Source organism: Myotis davidii, unplaced genomic scaffold (genome assembly GCF_000327345.1).
Source record: "Myotis davidii unplaced genomic scaffold, ASM32734v1 scaffold923, whole genome shotgun sequence".
In the NCBI taxonomy this organism is placed as follows: domain Eukaryota; kingdom Metazoa; phylum Chordata; class Mammalia; order Chiroptera; family Vespertilionidae; genus Myotis; species Myotis davidii.
In genome coordinates this window covers 580,844-596,886 of record NW_006293789.1, presented here as the reverse complement: position 1 = coordinate 596,886, position 16,043 = coordinate 580,844, and the positions used below count along the sequence as shown (strand labels likewise).

Sequence of the window (16,043 nt, the reverse complement as noted above, 5' to 3'; positions counted from 1 at the left end):
CCATTTATTTCCCATTGGCTAGACTTAGTCACATGGTCAAATCTAGTTGCAAGGGAAGCTGGGAAGTGTCATTTCTCTCTATATGCATCTTGCTAAACTTTGGAGAAGGCTATATTATTAAAAGAAGGGAGGATACTGAGAAGCAACTAGCAATTTCTGCAATAGGCACAATTTCCACCTCACTGGGTTGTGGTGAAGCTTAAGTCTACCAGACCTGAGGCCCTGAACCTAACTGTCCCCTATACTTGAACTCCTGAGCATTAAAGAGAAAAAACCAGCATGATATAGAAAAATGTTAGTTACATGCAAACAAGTGGTTAGAATAAGATGGAACTTGGAGACATTGTAGAAAATAGGTCTACCTTTCATCTAGCGCCAATATTCCATCTTTGTGTGGAAATTACCGAAAAATCGGTACAGTGGTCTGGTAGGGTTAAAGTTCCCCAAGTCAGAATGTTGCAGTGGGTGGGTGTATTAATTCAGAAATTGCATTCAAATGTGGATATTCAATTACACACATACACTCTGAAAAATGAGTTTCTCAATAACTTAAGAGTTCTCTCTCACTCAAGAAAAACAGACGATTCAGGGCGGCTGTAGTAGCCTATCATCTGGAACCCCGGCTGTTTCTGTCTTTCTACTCAGTCACCTTAGTAATGGTGCCCATCCTCAAAGTCACCTCTTGATCCAGGATGGCTGCTGGAGCTCCTGCCATTAGGCCCTCAATCCACGGAGGATGTAAGAGGAAGAAGGGAAGGATAGAAAGGGCATGCTCCTCTGCTGAGGCAGCTGTCTTTAAAGGACTCTCTTGTGATTTGTACTCACCTACCCCAGTTACCAAGGAGACTGGGAGGTGTAGTCTGGGGCTATTTCTGCCCCAAATAAAAGTGAGGTTCTGTTCATAAGCAAGAAGAGGGGGTAGCCACCAGCTATCTCCACCACAGAGGGGATATGTACTAAGATTATCTTTGTATTACATGAAAGGGTAGGGAGGATAGTGTTATATACCCAGGGATAAGCTTGTGTGGGACATCTCAGAATAAGCAAAAATTGGGGTGAAGATAAAAATAAAGAGCAACAAAAAAATGTTATCACTGTAAGAATATGGCAGTTAGATAAATATATACAGGGTGTCACTCCAAACACTTAACAGCTGATAGCTCAATTGATGTTTCTTTCTTTTCTGATTCAACCCATTAGAATGAATAATTATCCAAAGTGTGTATACGTTTCTGGGACACTGTGTGTGTGTGTGTGTGTGTGTGTGTGTGTGTGTGTGTGTGATTCTCTTTACGAAGCTGACACACAAACTAGCTGTCATGGAGCAGTGCTGAAGAGCTGTGTTCTGGCTCTGATTCTGCCATGCAGCTTATCAGGTGAGCTTAGGCAAGTTTCTCAATCTCTTGAGCCTCCATTTGTCCATGCCTGTGTGAGATGGAAACGGCAGCCCCTTCCTCTGAGGCGGTAGTTGAGAATTGACTGAAATGCTGCATAGAGTCATTGTACCGAGCTGAGAGCTGGGCACACAGGAGCACTGCACCCACTAGCGTGGCTGTGCCATCTCTGCTCAAAGTCGTGTTCAGCCGAGAGCAAAGCGCCCAGCGAGCTCTTGCCTCATGCCACCTCGTGCTGGAGGGAGAAGGAGGAGGTCACTCATTCCCGTGACCCGGTCCTGAGGAACACAGGGTTGTTTGGTGAAGGGGAACAAGAAGGGGCAGAAATATGGGGAGAAAACAGCCCTCTTTAACCACAGAGGGTTGAATATTCAAACATGTATCCAAGAGCTCCAAAGCCAGAGGAAAACTATGTCTATGAGTGGAAGACTGAATGGAAATACCCAAGGGAAGAAGACTGTTTAGGTGATTGTTGAGTAATCAGGACACTTTGCAGCATTACACTGTGATCACAGCAATCCTGGTGATGAGAAATTAGGAGACACTTGAAAACATCAGCTTGACTTCATGGGGATCAGAGCCTTGGATTTTAGAAGGATGCACAAAAGTGAAGCAGAGACAAAAATGAGAGCTGTCTAAAGCTCAGACTTGACACTTCTTCCCCAAAAAGTCAGGACAACAAATGAGTTCTTCTTCCCACTTCTGAGCATTAAAAAGCTTTTCTGAGAATAAACAATAGTGACATTTTTTCCCTTAAATATTATCATGAAAAATTTCTAATGAAAGAACAGTATAATGAGCCCTCATATACCAACTCATCTCCCAGCTTCACCAATTATCAACTCGAGGCCAGTCATGGTTTATCTTATCCACGCCGCCCCCCGCCCTCCCAGGTTATTTTAGAGCAAACCCAAGATGTCATATGATTTCACCCCTAAATATTTCAGTGGGTACTTCTAAAATATAAAAACTCAAAGAATGTAACCACAGTACCATTATCACCTAATAATAATAACTTACTTAATAAATAAATACAGTCATTGTTCAGATTTCTTAGATTATTTCTTTTTTTCTTCATTTTAATCCATCAGGATGTAAATAAGATCCACACATTGTGATCGTGTATGTTCCTTAAGTCTCTCTTAAAGGAAGTTTATTTTTGAAGAAAGCCAGCTATAATCCCATAGACTGACTCTGACTAATCACACCCCGTGGTGTGGCTTACCGCCGTTCTCTCCCCGCTCTGTTTGCTGAAATTGGTAGATACAAAATTACAGCCTCATCAAACTCACGTTTGTTTTTTTGCAAGGCTGCTTCATAGGTGTGGCTGGCTATTAACATCCGGAGGCACAGAAGTGTGGTTATCTCACTTTCCTTGATGTTCTCAGCCCTTAGGAATCATCGCCTCGATCCATGCAAACGGTGATATTCTAATTAAATGTCTTCATGAAGTCACTTAATTTAAATGTATTTTATGTTTTTCAGTCCATTGCAGTTATTTTTATTGGACTTATAAATGTAGCCGATTTAAGTTTCAGAAATGCTAGGTTTAGGAACATGTGAAAAGCCATCTAAAGAAAACGGAACTGGATCACATCTGCAGAGCTAGTACCCTCTGCCTCTTCCAGACTTGCTCCTTTTTAAAAGGAAAGCTTTCTCACTTAAAAAAATTTTTTTTCTCAAATAGAGTTAAGCCTCAGCCTCTGCTCTACCTCCATCTGCTTTACCACCTGAGCTGTGAGACCCACCGGCTAGATGGGTTTCCCAGTGATTAGGTTTTTCTTGGAGACCCGGCGGCCCGCAGTCATGCACATATGGTCTCCAACGGCTTGGTGGAGAGCTGAGATAATGGTGTGTGAAGGTGACCTGAATGGGTTTGCAGTCAGAGCTGATGTGGAATATGGCAAGCCGCTCCTGCAATGCATTTGGAATACTTGTGTTTTTGTCCAAGAGGGCATTTGTCGGGTGACTGACGCTCTTGAAGAGGAGCTATGCCCCAAGCTCAGAAATCCTGTCAAGGACGCAGAAGACCACATGCCTCCTCTTTTGAACCTTTTTAATGAGGAGGCTCATTTTCTCTTTTCTATGCTGCTGGAGTTGACAGGGTACTGTCATTCTCCTACTGCAATGTCTCTTTCCCCAGCCCTCCTAGGAAACACAGAGGCCAGCAGAGTGTGACGCGCAGACTTCATTTTGCCGTGGAAAGGTGGTTGTCTGCAACTAATTTATATAGAACACAAGATTTAATGTTAGCAGTCACCTTTTAAAATTATGTTTATGGAATTTAACGTCATAAAAATATTAGACCGCATGACCATTTTCAGTGATAATTAAGGGTATGATTAATTTGATTCAGTGGTAAAGATTTTTAAGTCATGCTAATGCTCATCTTATTTTATATTTAGTATCATATAGATATGATTAGTGAACAAAATCAATCAAGAGAATGTCGACTTAACAGTCCTAGAAGGAGTTCTGACTTCAAAATACTTTGCTTTGGTCACATAATAGGTTTCCTTTTTTTTAAAAAAAATTATATTTTATTGATTTTTTACATAGAGGAAGAGGATGGGAGAGGGATAGAGAGTTAGAATCATCGATGAGAAAGAAACATCGATCAGCCGCCTCCTGCACACCCCCTACTGGGGATGTGCCGGCAACCAAGGTACATGCCCTTGACCAGAATCAAACCTGGGACCCTTCAGTCCGCAGGCCAATGCTCTATCCACTGAGCCAAACCTATCAGGGCTGTCTGCAACTTCTTCTGTTCAGGGATGGAATGCCACTTGGTCTTCAGTTTGTGGTTGATCATTGCAACCATGTCAGTGAAAAAATGTTGAGCTTGCCCTGCCAATCTGGGGATATTAATTTATCAATAAAATGTACAGTAACGTCAGAATGTTATGTACATTATGAAAACATTGAAAATGTTTTATAAGCACACATTTCCATTTTTTTCCTTATACCCCAGGGGACCTTTCTGTGTACCCCCTTTGCGGTCCACTTCAATAGTTGCAGTATGTGAGGATCCAGCAAAACCATGGTGCTCTCCAACAAACCAAACACCAGAAACAAAAGATATATTTCAACTACTTTTCAAAATCAGAAAATACAGAAAGAAATTATTTTCATTATTTCAATATGTATGTTTCTCTTGCTTTCAGAAATGAGATTTTATTTTGAATTACATGACAGGGCACTGTCACCGTCTCAGATACGGGCTTCTTGAGTGGCTTTAATCTGCCTCTTTCCATGAATATCTCTGCAAGGAGTCCTCTGCCTGCCACTCAAGACAAATTTAAGTGACATGATGTATATTCCCAGTCCCCCTTCAGAAAAAGCTAAGTGAGATCATGGTCACTGATTTTTGCTAACATAGCCAGAGTTCATAGTTTAAAACATTAAACCGTTCGGGCCCAGGTCTCCAGTGATGTGGGCCTCTTCCCACCCCTCATGGTTTCTTTTCCTGGAGAAAAATCCCTTCTTCAGTATCAGTTACACCTACTCTCCCATCTTTGCTGCTCTTTCTCTTTATTTCAGAGCCCAGAGATCTTTGCCTCTAGGATACCTGTTTCATTTAGCAGGTGTTTGTTTATGGAGCATCTCTTGATGGTGTGGATTCATGATGGGAATTGTATGTGACTAGGTCCTTGCCCCCATACCAAAGCTTGGAATCAAGGAGAAGGAGATACAGCACACCTTCAGACAGGGTTTAACCCCTAGAGTGCCGGGGAGCACGATCGTGCTCCTCCTGTCTTTCACCAAAAGTGCCGGGAGCGCTATCAAAGCTTCGAATTGTCGTCCAGTTCTAAGTCTGCTTTTATTAGTGAAGATGATATTGCTAAATATGTCAATGTAGTAAAGGTTTCCTTAAGTTTTTGAATATGTAACTTCATTTACTTGCGATTCATAATTTTTTCCCTAAACTGTAAAATCAGAAAAAATGCCTTGGCAATGTTAGCATAGTTCCTAGGATATTGGTTGGCACTCAAAGGGTTAAGAAGGTGGAGACAGTACAGAGGAGGGAATTAGGGTCCATTGGCTTGGGGGGTGGGGGTAAGGGTAAGCTATCAGTGGTCTACCTGAGGAAAGTGAAGAGAGAGGTGCTGCAGAGTGCTTCAGAGGGGCCTGCCTGTGGTGGTTCAGGGCAGGCGGCATTCGTTAGCGGGAGAGTCTCCTGAACAAACATGGAGACCGCAGTTAGCTGACGGGGCATGGGATAGAGAAGAAAGTCTTGACTGCTCCAGAGCACGAGAAGTCCCGAGCAGACTCCTAAGTGTGCACAGCTCTCTAGTTACGTCACTTACCCGCATCCTCTCAGGGGTCTTTTGGGCCTCTCTGGAAGAGGAGGTGGTTGTTACCTAAGGGATCCAGACGCAGTGGGTGAACCACTTGCCCAAGGACACACAGCCAGCAAGTGGCAGAGCCCAGCCCAAACCCAAATGACCTGACCCCAGGTCCTTCACCCTTTCCCGGGACCTCCCTGGGGAGGGTATAATGAGCCTTGGTTTGGGGCAGAGCATCAGAACTTGCACAGCCCCGAGAAACGGGCGGGGGTGCGGGAGAGAGGCGTTGATTGAGTGAGAGATAGGAGGATAGCGGTTCTCAACCTGTGGGTCGCAAACAATAAAAATACATCCTGCATATCAGATATTTACATTACGATTCACAACAGTAGCAGAATTACAGTTAGGAAGTAGCAAAGAAAATAATTTTATGGTTGGGGGTCCCCACAACATGAGGAATTATGTCAAAGGGTCGCGGCATTAGGAAGGTTGAGAACCACTGAAAGTGTGACAGATTATTTTCCGAAATAATGGACACATGTGCGACCTCAGCTTCACTCTCCCAGTGTATTTTCACGGTTTCCAAACTCCTGCTTCTAAATTAGACACTCTAGCTGCTTCCCCTTTCCAAATATACTCATTTGCAGCATTTCAGATTCAAATATGTGCTAATTAGGCTGATCACTTTTATTTTGCTATCTTGATGTTTTTAAAAAGTCAGGAACGAAGTGAAGAAATTTCCAGAGGCCTACGATTTATTTCAAGGAGAGGGGAAGGGGGTATTTTTAGCTTCCGTCCTAAAATCAATCCTTCACTTAAAACCAGCAGTTAGAGTCCTCTAAAGAGAGCTCGCGCTGCTGTGCAGGAGTCAGGCTCAGCCTGTGCGCTGTGGCTTCCTCAGACGGCGCAGGGAGATTACGCCTGGAATTTCCAAGGTTGTTCTTAGTTTGGTTGGAACAGGGAAGAAAGGAGCCTGAGAGAGAGCCTTACATTTTAAATGGCCTCGTTTATCACGTTGGGGCCCAGCCTCTCCAACAAAGATGTGTCGATACTTGCTATTCTTAGGGGAGAGATTATGCACATTATGACAAACTGACACATCCATCATTATGAAATTGTGGGTATTAATGCATATGGCACTAGGCTGGCTGCCTTGGAGAGGAAGTTTAACAAGTGCAGCCCTTATGCTCTAGGGCTGAAAACTAGAAATGCGAAGCAGCCATGTGGAAGGCGGAGGCAACCAGGGCCAGCCCCCCCGCTCTGGGATGGGATCCTCTCATCAAAGGCCCAGTGTTGAGGACAGAGGCCCCTTGGTGAGTGAGGGGTCCACCACGTGAGACACTGCGCCCCAGGTCAGTGGGATACCCTGCTTCTGCCACAACCACGTTCCGAGTGGCACCCGGAGGTGCAGCGGAGGTACAGGGTGTGCATCTGTGTGTCACACAGTGTGGGAATAGCACCCCTTCCCTTCCCTTACAGAGTCTCATTGTTTCTGTGGCCGTGCCTGTGATAATAGGACAGGTTTAATAGTCCCTTATTTTACAGGTAAGAACACAGGAGCTTGGGAACTGTCCGAGGTCCCCGCAGTTAGTTTCAGATAAAATAAAGACCCAGATTGCCTCTCTCTTCACCCCGATCTATACATACATGTGGACGGGTCCCCAGAAAAGGCCTTATGACTTCAGATCAGCGTGGGGCTGGCCTGCCCGCGGAAATGCTTTCACAGGCAGATACCAGCCCTCCCCTCTTCTACTGTGAATGAAGAAGCAGGCTGGTGACAGGTGACCACCTCTGCCGTCCATTCCGGGAGACGGTGTTTGCACTGGATGCCAACTGCTGGTCGGAGCCACAAGCACAAGGGCCATCTTTCTGAGGCAGTGCTGTTGACCCTGCGCATGAGCTTCCAACATCAAGAGCTCCAGCACAAAGTGACATCTTTCTTGGGTTCTGTCATCTTCCTGTGCAGACTCTGCCATCAGAACTTGGGATGCCACTGGGGGGCACAGTTGTGCCTACTTGAATCTCTGTGGCTGTCCTGGTGTCCCCGAAGTGATGCTTTTTATTATTAACTAGTGTCCCGGTGCACAAAATCCGTGCACATTAAAAGGAAATTAATTAGAGGAAATATTTTAATATTGCTATTTGCCCTTTTTCTATAATAGAAGTGTCAGAGATAAAAGAAAATTAGTAAAATGTATATGAAAATCTTCCTCCTGTCAGAGCTTGGGGTGCACCACGGGACCCAGAGTCAAAATTCACCCACCCACGTGTGCCTCAAAATTGTGTGAGACCCAGATCTGGCCAGCCGCCTCTCATTGGGCTAGATCCAGACCCGGCCGGTTCCATCCTTGTCAAGCCCCGCTGGGTGGGGGTTGTAGCTTCAGGTCCCCCAGCCTGGGCTGGGGTGGGAGGCATGGCCTGAGGTCCCCCATCAATCTCTGCTGGGCGAGGGTGTGGCCTGAGGTCCCCTGTCAAGCCCCGGGGGGGCGGCGGCGCAGCCTCAGGTCCCTGCTGATTGCTTGTTAAGGCTCATTATGGGAACTTGGCCTCAGCTGTGGGTGCAACCATCTTTGTGGCAGAGTGATGGCCAATTTGCATATTCCCTCTTTATTATATGGGATTAGGGTTCTAAAAAGAAGAACACCTTCAAATGCTATGGTCGGTTTATTTCATTAATTCTCCGGTAGGAAGTGAGGCACTAAATGAAACTCTTTTCAGTCCCAGACTGCCTGTTGGTGTGTTTCTCCACAACACAGTTTGACCTGGTCTTGTGTTTTGTATAATTCAGAGTCAAATTAATGGAACCCGTCGCACCTTCTCTCCCCCATTCCCCTACTTCTACAGGGTTCAGGAAGAAGCACTTACCTGTTCAGTGCCCTGTTGACTACTGTGCTGGTGTGGGTTCCTGGAACTCAGGCTTCCCTTCCTATTCCAGCAGGAGGGAGGGGCCAGCAGGAGGGCAGGGTCAGTAGGGGGAGGGTCCAGCAGGAGGGCGGGGTCAGCAGGGGGAGGGTCCAGCAGGAAGGTTGGGCCCCTGGCTGCCTCTGGAATGAAGGGAGCAGACTAGCACCTACCTGTAAATGTGAGCTTTGGCTCCTGTTCAGTTTTCCCTGCCTGTTTCCCAGCAAAATCGGGCTTTCTCCTTTACCCCACCTCCCAGATTTCACATAGTCGCATGTCAGATATGCCCTTCAGGGCTGCCAGGTGTGATTTTTGAGACAGGTACTATCTTTTTCCCCCCTGGCTGCAAGGTAATTACATGTGGAAGAGTTAGAAGTGGCAGGAAAGCAATTACTTTTCATCTGGCATGCGGTGATAACTCAGTAGGATGTGCAGTCTGCAGGTCACTTTGTGTCTCTTGTATATCTTGCTTCATATGAAAGAAACTTCTGGAAATTAGTAAAAAGTCTTCCTCTGTAAGTGATGATAAAGATAATGGACACTGTTAACATGAATACATGAAGTGCATTGCTTCTGATGGAGTCAGTGGCAGCTGTAGAGAAGTTAACAATCAAAATCAGACAATGTGATGTTATTTATTACTGAGAGAGACCAGCATAGAAGATTTTCTTTATAGAAAAATACATTAAAATCATTAAAAGGTGTTAATCTATTTTTGTTTTCACATGGTAATTTTTTTGTTATTGTCATGATAAATGCAAAGTTCAGAAAACTGCATTTCTTTTCTGACCATTATTATTCATTTCATTTTATGGTTATTACTGAAAGTCATCTTTGACCTAAAGGAGGGGGTGTTAACAATCCCATTTGGGGGTCAAATGCTCCAGGTACTCTTGGCTTTTGGTGGGAGACCGGCCTCAGCTCGCCTCATTGGGGAACTGAAGGATGCATAGTTCCAGAGTTGGCCCCATCTGGAGACCAGGGTCTTCTGGTTCTAAACCCTAATAGTCAGTCATTGCCCTCACGGAGGCAGCTCTCTGAAGAGGGGGCAGCTTGAAGTTACCAACCAGGAACGGTGAGCTGGTGGGGAAGGGGCCGGAGTAGGCAGCAGAAGCCTGTGCCTGCTTTCCTTTGTAGACTAATTTGTCTCCCGCTTGGGAAAGCAGAGAGAAAACTGCATTGAGTCATACGTAAAAATCATGGACTTGGGGCTCAAGGACCTTCAAACAACAAGCCCCTCATTTTACAGCTGAGGAACCTGACATTGCAAAAGATGAAGTGGGTTGCCCAGCCTTATCTAGGCAGTTCCGAGAGGGCTAAGGCTTGTACCCAAGCCTTCTGCCCTCCAAACGCTTCTCTCTGAATATCCTTGCTCTGCCTCACCTAAGGAAGAAAAAGACTTCTTCAGACAACCTGAGAAATTCACAGGGGAGAGGAGCTTCCTGCACGGTGTCCGCCCAGGAGTTTGCAGGTGACAGCTGCCGGGTGAAGGCCTGGTGTGAGAGGATGAGGAGTTTGCAGGTGACAGCTGCCGGGTGAAGGCCTGGTGTGAGAGGACGAGGAGTTTGCAGGTGACAGCTGCCAGGTGAAGGCCTGGTGTGAGAGGACGAGGAGTTTGCAGGTGACAGCTGCTGCCGGGAGAAGGCCTGGTGTGAGAGAACGAGGAGTTTGTAGGTGACAGCTGCAGGGTGAAGGCCTGGTGTGAGAGGACGAGGAATTTGCAGGTGACAGCTGCTGCCGGGTGAAGGCCTGGTGTGCAAGGATGAGGAGTTTGCAGGTGACAGTGCAGGGTGAAGGCCTGGTGTGAGAGGACGAGGAGCTTGCAGGTGACAGTGCAGGGTGAAGGCCTGGTGTGAGAGGACGAGGAGTTTGCAGGTGACAGTGCAGGGTGATGGCCTGGTGTGAGAGCACGAGGAGCTTGCAGGTGACAGTGCAGGGTGAAGGCCTGGTGTGAGAAGATGAGGAGTTTGCAGGTGACAGTGCAGGGTGAAGGCCTGGTGTGAGAAGATGAGGAGTTTGCAGGTGACAATGCAGGGTGAAGGCCTGGTGTGAGAAGATGAGGAGTTTGCAGGTGACAGTGCAGGGTGAAGGCCTGGTGTGAGAGGACGAGGAGTTTGCAGGTGACAGTGCAGGGTGATGGCCTGGTGTGAGAGCACGAGGAGCTGGCAGGTGACAGTGCAGGGTGAAGGCCTGGTGTGAGAGGACGAGGAGTTTGCAGGTGACAGTGCAGGGTGAAGGCCTTGTACATGAGGTTGCTTTCCATCCCTGGGCTTTTGCAAAGTGAGACAACATTGAAGTGGAAATGTTTACCACCTTCTTTTCTTTGGTTTGGACCATGCTCACCCCTCCCGCTATCTGCATTTTTGCTGCTCAGAAGCTAATGGTAAAAGGAGTGACCTCGAGTCCCCTGGCCATGGTCTTGCCACCAGTGTGCTCGGTGGAACGACAAAAGGCGGCCCTTCCTCGCCTGTAGAACGAGGCTGTCCTCTCCTGCTCTTAGGTAGCAGTTTCCAAAGGAAAGTCAGGGCGTTTGGTTAGTATCCCACCTGGACTATTAATGTCTTAATAATTTTAATGCACTTGTCTTTAACATAATTACTTTAGCTATGCACATGGATGTGTTTTTCTAAACCACAATAAATAGATTTATAGCTATTAAATTTAAAAAAATTTATCCATGTTCCACCTACAGTCACCTTATATTTGTAACCATGAAATTGAAAGAGTGAGACTCCATTGAAATCAAGCAAGAAACAACTTTTTCTCCCTTGAACTGTAGTTATTCTTTCCTGCCACTTGATATAAGTTCGGGCAGGTCCTGTAACTCACAAATAATGGAAAACCCTTCTGTGACTTTTTGCTCCAAGAGCAATCCAACTGCAGTAGTTAAAGTGTCCACTCCAGTTTCATGGAACTACAATTCTGTTTAATAGTGGAAACAGCATAATTTCAAGGTCAGCTCCCCCATCCACTTCTACTGCTTGCCTGCGGAGCCAGTGTGGAGGTGGGACCCAAGCCTGCAGATCGTCATCCCCCGCTCGCTGATGTCTTCCCATCCCTCAGACCAGCTGTTTACAGTCCTTCCACAGACACAGGGAAGAGGGTGGGCCAAGACGTGGGAAGGCTCTTGTAGGAACAGAATTGGCATCATCTAGGACTAGTGCTTTCCGGGTGGGTGGCCAACACCAAGCCTTTCCTCTGGTGGGACTGCTGTGGGTCTTTAGGTCCCCCTCCTCCATGGACCACTCACCTGCAGGTGGCATTATCACAGGCAGTGCCACCTCAGGCTGGCGGCCTGGCTCCCTCTGCAGGCTGGTCCCCTCAGCCACACTCTGGTGGTCCTCCCAGCAGGACCCAGTTGGGCCTTGTACAGCCCACACCTGCACCAAGGAAACAAGCGCCCATTCCTTTGAGGAACTCTGGGAGCTCTGCCTACCTGGAAACAGGCCCTGCTTCCGGCTCCTTCCACAGGGCATTTTCCCACCCCAGTCTCCAGCCATAGGTATTTCAAGTCAGGGAGGCAGGTGAAGCTCCCCAAGTGATCCTGGAGGCCCTTCTTACTGGTTAGGTGGATAAGGAAAACCAGCCAGCAGCTCCCCGAGGATGGCCTTCCTCCTCCCTTCTGGCTGCTCACTTTGGAGGGTACTGGGTACCCCTTGTTTGCTTGCTTCCTCTGGTGCCTCACGTTAATTGTTGGGAGGTGCCCATGTTCATGCCCATTCTGCCCTCCACCGTATGACCATGATGCTCTGCTGAGTCGGGCCCAGCCTCAGAGCTCCCAGTCCTCCCCTGGAGACCCACGGGATGGCCCTGAGGAGTGACCTTTGCCTTTAGATGGCATCTGATTGGCAGGCACTGGCCAAAGCCCATCGGGATATCACCTCCACTTTTTCAGGAATGGATGAGACAGACTAGACTCACAGGTCACGTCCATTCAATCCACAATTCACTGACCCCAGGGACTGTATAAAAAATGCAACTTCAGTTTTGCCAAGGCAGCTTGTAGGTTCTCTAACCTTCCATTGTAACACCTTTCTGTTTGTCACTGAATAGTCTGTTTTCTGTGATTACTACCCAGATGGGCCTGGTATCAAAGCCCCCGAAGGGGCTGGTGGCACATTTGGGCTGCAGTGGCCTCTTGTCAATCCTCAGTCTGCCTTCTGAGCACAATAGCAGAGCTGATGGGCTTTGTCGCTGCAGGCCCGCGGCGGCCAGAGCAGGGGAAGCGGCATCTTTCTCCATAACTGGCTGCATTTGCATTGGGGGTGGGCAGGGTGGGGGAGAAAAGCCAGCTTTACAAGTTGAAGACCTTCTGCCCTTCTCAAAGCAGAAAAGAGGTCATGTCAAATGGCATCTTGTCTTCACAGACCGGCTGATGGGTCCCCAGGGTCCTCTTGGAGGCATTCGTTAAATAGCAGAAAGCTCTGCTGCTAAGGCAGAGAAAAGCAGAACCTGGAAGTGCTGGGGAGACGGAGATGCACTCACTCACCAGCCAGTTCACAGGGGAGATCTGGAGGGAGCGAGGGCACTTGTGTAACTTGGTCGGGGACTCATTTCTAACTTGTCCCATTTTATGGTTTGGGGACAACGTTGCCACTGTATATTTTGAAGGAAGTATATAGGAAAGCATCTTTTACATATAATTTTTCCCAATTCTAGCCCAGCATGTATAAAAGGTGTCTAATATAACTAAGAAGTTATATTATTCCTGATTTATAAATCCATCAAGTTACAAAATAGGGCTGATTGCTCTTTCTGCATTGCCCACTTAGTCTCAGAAGTCTCCCAGTTTCTTTCTTTAGGCCAGAGGCCATGATTCTCACCTAACCTGATAATAAAGAATAATAAGCAACATGCTTGTGCATATTATTCCCTTTCACTTGCTTCCCATTCATTTTTTGTTCTCCTCCTAAAGCTCAAAGGTGGGTAGGTTCTAGAACCACTCATTCATACCACACTTAAGCAGCCTGTCCACCCACTGCCACAGACAAGTTGTCATTATTAAGTGTGGAGCTCAGTCCAGCAAAAGGAAGCAGATTCCCTTATTTTTATTGCCCATGGACCCATTGGAGACAAAAGAGTGAGGTTCTCATATTATTCCCACTGCAGTTATTGAGCCCTGGAGAGAGAAGGGTTTGGGGAGGAGGGGTTAGAAGTGGACAGGTTTCGAGGATGTTAGCTTCTTGGAGTCTTCTAAATCCCTAGGAGCCTCAATGGGACACAACAAAGACCCTCCCCCCCCCCACACACACACACACACCTTTACCTTGGGAGGTTGCTTGGAAATAAAAGAGCCAATGACTGCAAAGACTTGAAATTATTCCATAATGTAAATGGTTCCTGCGTCACTGCTGAAGTTCACAGATTTGCATTTAGAACTGTATTTCTCATCTCGGAATAGAAGACTTTCCCATCCTTTCTGAAGTGTATGCAGCCTCCAGGAGCAGACAGATGAGGATGGTTCCCTTTTTACTCCCTTTCCCCCTCCCTCCCTCCCTTCCTGAAATCTCTCCACTCCTAAGAGAGAACCTTTGACTTGGTGACGATGTTAAAAGGAAGTTGAATCGACGATGAATATAATATAATATTATAATATTAATTAGGAGTTTACGTGAGCAAATATCAATTCCGGTCAGTTGGCACCAAACTGGAAATGGTTAGGAACCAGGAATAGACTTATAGAAAAGTGCAGAAGCAAAGAAAGTATTATCAGCATTGAGGTTCTTGAGTTCCCCAAGATAGAAATCAAGAGGAAACCCCAGAGAAATATCCAGACGGATTTTATTAAGCTTGTGTTCGAGTACAAGAGAGGCAGCACCGAGGAAAGGAAGGGCCTCTGAACCGGCTCCAGGGCCTACTTTGCTTGGCTGTTTTACAAGCTGGGGACAAAGTGGGCTTGCGTCTAAAGGCAGGCTGTTTTTAAAAGGTGGGCTTGCGGAATTTTCCATTTCAGAGTCAGGTGACTTCCTTTTCCAGCTGTGTTGCCTGGTAACTACTTCTCACCTCTGTGTGGGCAAGATGGCGGTGTGCTTACTATCACCAGCCCAGGAGGGTCCAATGCCATCAAACCTTGATAACTACGTGTTGGGGTCAGTAGTTTTCAACATCTGCAAGGAAGCAGGCAGTTAGCAGGGAGATAAAATCAGCCACCTCAGTGTTTTGAGTAGGGAGTGGAAGGGTGGTGACGTCTTGCAGCCAGCTTATCTGGCTTTCTTTCTGGCCACCTGGTCTTCACTGGTTTCCTGGCCACTTGGAGTTTTTCCATTCCCAGGCCCAGGTCCCTCTGCTGTCTCATAAGGAGATTATTTGACTGACTATAGCTTAAAGACCAGTTGGCTCTTTTGATTTTGTAGCTTGAGGCATGCACACAGCAGAGGACATTAGCAGCTAACTTCACCTTGGCCAAGTCGGGGAATGCCAACTTATAAAGGAAGGAAGAAAGAAGGGCATACATGGTGGAGACAGTGGCTGGATAGCGCAGGAGAGGTTTGGGAGTGGGGAATAAGTGGAGGTAGAGGAGAAGAGGGAATAGAGTTGACCCTTGAACAACACAGGTTTGAACTGTAGGTGTCCACTTACATGTGAACTTTATTCAATAAAAACCTGTACTTTTTTTTTTTTAATCCTCACCCAAAGATATATTTTACTGATTTTAGAGAGAGGGGGAGAAAGAGAAACATCAGTGTGTGGAGAAACATCGATCCATTGCTCCCCGTACACACCCCATTGGGTCACAACATGAGGAACTATTGTGATACCATATGTGATCTATTACAAATACCATAAATACTATATGTAAAACCCACAGCCTAGGCCTGTGCCCTGACCGGGAATCAAACCGGCAGCCTTTCGGTGCATAGGACAACTCTCCAACCAACTGAGCCACACTAGCCAGGGCACCTGTACTATTTTTGATCCGTACTTGGGAGTCATGGGTGGAGAGGGCTGACTGTGCATTGTCCTGCACCATTCTATAGGGAACTTGTGCATCCTTGGGTTTTGGTGTCTGCGTGGGTCCTGGAACCAGTCCCCCACAGATACCTAGGGACAGCTAAGCTTCTGGGGAGTCAAAAGTGATACGCAGATTTTTCCTGCGCAGGGAGTGGGCACCCCTAACCTCTGCATTGTTCAGGGGTCACCTGTAGTAGGAGATAAAGCTGGAGAGCTTCTAGAAGCCCAGGTCATGCAGGACATGCACAGCTGCATCCACGGTCTTTCAGTGCCATGAGGAGCCTTTGAAAACTTCCTAGGGGGGACCTGAATCTTCAGTTTGGGGAACTAGTGGCACTGAGGAGGTTGGGGTGAAGGGGTGAGAACCCAGAATCAGTGTCTTAGCCCAGGGCCTTTAGGAAGCAGGCCCCGGGGCAAAGAGTCAAACATGACTGGTTATTAGGGCAGGAGGTGCGAGGCCAGGCAGTAAGGCTGAAGGAAAAGGGGAGGGACCAGGAGAAGTGCAAGATAA

General features: G+C 46.9%; 1 protein-coding gene and 1 long non-coding RNA gene across 3 annotated transcripts in view; one reads left to right on the top strand and one right to left on the bottom strand.

Annotated features, from left to right (window-relative positions):
• MGAT5 (mannosyl (alpha-1,6-)-glycoprotein beta-1,6-N-acetyl-glucosaminyltransferase) overlaps positions 1-16,043 on the top strand; it is a 333,468-nt gene that overhangs the window by 254,035 nt on the left and 63,390 nt on the right. The gene's annotated exons all lie outside the window — the stretch shown is intronic.
• LOC107183742 overlaps positions 14,346-16,043 on the bottom strand; it is a 4,491-nt gene continuing 2,793 nt past the window's right edge. Inside the window, exon 2 of the long non-coding RNA XR_001514559.1 lies at positions 14,346-14,688. This is a non-coding gene — a long non-coding RNA (uncharacterized LOC107183742). The remainder of the gene's footprint in view (positions 14,689-16,043) is intronic.